The 4,311-nt window shown below is 47.2% G+C and overlaps 1 long non-coding RNA gene across 1 annotated transcript; it reads left to right on the forward strand.

Annotated features, from left to right (window-relative positions):
* Window positions 1–548, forward strand: LOC124243255 (uncharacterized). The gene is made up of 2 exons (XR_006889656.1): window positions 1–43; window positions 340–548. It is a non-coding gene; the product is annotated as an uncharacterized LOC124243255 (long non-coding RNA).
* The last annotated feature ends 3,763 nt before the right edge of the window (window positions 549–4,311 follow it).

Here is a 4,311-nt window from a genome sequence, read left to right on the forward strand (position 1 = left end):
CCTGTATGCTGTACTGGTCAGCGCCCTCGTGCTGATGGCCATGGTAAAGAGGAGGGCACGATGGGCAGGTTATTGGAGGGAGAAGGCGGAACATCATACATGGGATATCAGGGCATCTCAGAGCCTGACCTCAGCCCTGAAATGTCCTGCCATCTCAAGGAAAGTATAATGGGGCTCCCAGACTGGGGCAAAGCGCAGAGATCACTACAGAATCCAGCATCGGAGGGTGGGGAGAATCAACAAGTCTTATCCAAAATCAGTCCCCAGAGTCAGGCTCCTCTGACCCCCACTTGCTGGTCCTTGGCCACCAGGACCCTGACAATGTCCTCTCTTCCTCAGGTCAAGAAAAAGGATTCCTGAGACCAGCTCCAAAAGTGTATCCTGGGTTGTTCTTAATCCTCACCCTAGAGTGTCATTTACGTGCTTCCAATCTGTGTTCCTAAAGAGTTATTCTCTGTCTACCTTTTATCTCCTTTCTGCATGTCTGTCCCTTCTCTCTGCTTCCCTGAATCTGAAATAGACTAAGGTAATAAAAGTGTCATGCTGGATCTGGCCGTGTCTCAGGAGTGTCTATGGAGTTCTGCCCTTCAAAGACCTACCTTCTGATTTGGAGAAAGCAACACCCCTCAGGCATATGGAGTGACTGACCCACCCTCCTCTCTGATCAATGCTACTTCCTCCTGTTCATCCTGATGGAGGATGGACCCCATGGCTCATACCCAGGCATTTGGGATCCCCAGCATCTAGTGTTAGTCTGAAGGGCTTTAGGAGCTGGACTCTGGAAAACCTGCATAAGGATGAGCACAGGGGAACTACAGCCCCACCCTCAGCTTGGGACAGAGGACAGAGCAGACCTGTGGGGTTAGAATGCCTGGCCATTTCTCAATTCCAGATTCAATTTTCATTTATTATGCATTTAGGTGTTATCTCTATCTGTTCTTAACATCTCCATCTTATCTTGATTTTAGATTTCAACATAAGATTTAGTTCTACTCTGCATATCTAGGTTAGAATCCCAAAGAAGGCACAGAGCTGATACCACTGATATATGAAGTCTAGAAATTCCACAGAGGCAGGGCACATGCGTCAGGCCCGGAGGAGGAATGGAGAAGAGAACGGTCCAGTGGGGGCTGAGGTGCTACACCAAGTAGCCCTTCCAACAAGAACCTTCACTTGATGGGATGGAAAGCAAGCCACCCCAAATGCAGCATGTTAAGTGCATCCACTTGGGCAGAGACAGTTACCGCACTAGAATAAACTCTACATGCGGGTTATATTCACTGTGGTAGAACACTGCCCTAGGGGAGGCAAGGGATGCAATTAGAGGACATAGGCATAGACCAGTGAAAAGGCCATGTGCAAGTTACTTGAGGTTGAATGTAAGGGGTGAGAAGGAAGTCTGAAAGCTGAGAAAGCGTGGGGAAGATAGAGTCCCTTATTGATAGCCTGCTTTGTTCCAGACTTTAGGCTGGGCACTGGCACACGTGTTGTCCCTGTTAATCCCCACAATGACCCTACAAGTGGGTATGATTCTCCCTACTTTATAGGTGAAGAAACCACAGTTCATAGATCAAATGACTGGCAAGCTGTGAAACTGGCCCATTCAAGAAGCTTTTTCCAAGTAGTGGTCAGGACGATGTGACTGTCACGGGGTGACCCTGGAGCATCTGCTCCCAAACTCTAGCACGGGACCCATGGTAAAGACTGAAGAGACCTTGATTCCTGAGTGTATTTGTTTCCTAGCACTGCAGTAGCAAAGAACTGCAAACTTGATGGTTTAAACAATAGAAGTGTATTCTCTCACAGTTCCAGAGGCCAGAAGTCCAAGATCAAGGTGTGAACAGGGCCACACTCCCTTCAAAAGCTCTAGGGGAGAATCTTTTCTTGCTTCTTCCCATTCCTGAGCCTCCTGGCATTCCTTGTCTTGTAGCAGCATCACTCCAACCTTATGCCTGTCTTCACATCACCTTCTGCTCATGTCTCTGTGGCTCTGAGAATTTTCCTCTCCTTTTTCTGATCAAGACACAAGTCATTGGATTTAGGATACACCCTGAATTCAGAAGGATTTCATCCTGAGAAACTTAACATTCACATCTGCAAAGAACTTATTTACAAATTAGGTCACATTCTGAGGTTCTAGGTGGGCATGAATTTTGAAGGGACAATATTCATCCTACCACACTGAGTATCCAGGAACCAGACATGGGGGGTTCTCTAGACCAGCTCATACAGCCAGGAAAGGATGTGGCCCAGGGCAGGCGTGGCCCAGGAAACTCATCACATGCCTGTAACTTGCCATCAGTTGTAATTATCTCTAGACTTCTCAGACTGCAGTATGGTTTTTTAAGTGTTGTTGTTTATTTGTTTTTATGATGCCGAAAAAAGTCCCAAATCAAAGAAGACAGTGTTTAGGCCCTAAACCAGCACCCACAGAAGCAGTGCCTCCTCTTTTTTAGACATGTATCATGGCTCCTCCCAAGGCTGGGACGAGGAAATAAGCAGCTGAAGGGAAAAGCAAATGCCTCAGAGAGAACAGGGCTTGTGCAGGCCAGAGGGGGTGGACTGGCACAGGGTGTTGGAGGACAGGGGCTTGCACAAGCAGAGCTGTGAGCAGGGAGCTGACTAGCTGTAGGGCAAAGATCAAGGTGGAGGTGGGGAGAGGAAGGTTACCCTCACAGAAGGGAAATGAGATCTGTGGGCTTGGTGACTGTCACCTTGGGGTTGCTGAAAGTAGAGGCATTAGCAGGTGGGAGGATGTGGGAAGACTGCTGGTCGGCACCTGGGGTTGGCCAAGGTGACGAACGAATCTGGAGGATAAATGACTTGGTGCACTTCACTCTCTCACTCCAGGAGACATAATAGAGATGGAGAAAGTTACAGACTCCATTTGGTCCCCACCCAACACCCTACTTGACCTAGGGAGAGTTTCCTTTCCCAAATTTTTACAGCCATTTCCTTGTCTCTCTCAGACAATGCCACCCCCAACATTCAACTCACAGGCACTGGTAAGTTAATCTCTTATGCCTCTGCCTCTTTCTCTAGAATCTAAGTATATTCTTTTAGACCAATTCTCTGGTCATCCCATGCATTTTTCCTCAGGTGAATGATAAAAGATGGGTTAGATGTGGGGCAATCATATCATTTACTGTACAACTCGGGACACTATTGAGAGTGAAAGATGGGATGCCAGGATAAAAAGAGTAAGTCAGGATTGTCCCGGCAAACCAGGACATGTGGTCACTCCAGTTAAAAGCGTCCTGAGAAAGCTTCTGGGTCCAGAGTTATTCCTGGAATGGGAAAAACCAAAGCAATTCCTCATTGACCTGGGCCTATCAACCTATTCCAATCTAAAGGCTTATCTAAGCTTCACCCTATTAAGAAAATGTGTGGGAAGAATGTGGTCCAGGAGCAAACTCGACTAGTGACACCCAATCCAGGGGCAAAGCATGCTTGTTGATTGAGGAGAACGTAGAAGCCGGTATTTCTAGAAGAACGCCTGTGGGATGCTGAGTTCTCACCATTCCACGGGGGACAACAGGACTCCCCATGGGTAGCACTCCAGGAGAGGAACCTCAAACCTGTGCCCTTTAGAGAGTTATTCTGAAACTAGGAGGGGAAAGGACACATCCAACCAGTCATATAATAATGGGAATGTCCTGGTGGAATAACAGGATTCCTGTGGTGAAGGGCTGCTGGAGTCACTGTCACTGGCCCAAGAGAAATTCTCCTATCAGCACCAGTATCCGCTAGAGACCTGAAACCCTTCCTACTGCACAGCTCATGGCGAGGCTACATAAGGTTTGGCAGTGGGACTTGGGGAGTAGAGGAGGTTGGGACCATCCAAGAGACAAAGACTTATTCTCTCTTAAGTAAGCAATTAAGCAAGAGTATTGGAGAGAAGAAAGATAAAAGGATTTTAGAACAAGAGAGGCTGAGATAAGAGGAATGGATGCTGATAGATACTGATACCTTCATTTCCTTCTTTGAGCCATTTCCTCATTTTTCTTCTTCCATAGTGACACAGAGATGGGGAGCCTGACTTGTATCAGTCCCTAACAGTCTATGTGACACACAGCCCCAAATGTCCCACGTGGAGGAGTTCTTGAGGTCGATCTGCTCAGGGATAGATGTGGGAATGGAGTGTGTTTTTTTTTTGTATGTGTCCAAAAATCACACTCATACATAGATGCATTGCATTTAGGGGTGTTAGGAGACGTTGATGGTGAGCACAGGAATAATTCAAAACCCCAGGTCAATTCCTAGCATCGACACTGAGCTATGAATGAATCTGTCATCTGCAACCCCACTGAC

The sequence above is a fragment of the Equus quagga genome, chromosome 8 (genome assembly GCF_021613505.1).
Source record: "Equus quagga isolate Etosha38 chromosome 8, UCLA_HA_Equagga_1.0, whole genome shotgun sequence".
NCBI lineage: Eukaryota > Metazoa > Chordata > Mammalia > Perissodactyla > Equidae > Equus > Equus quagga.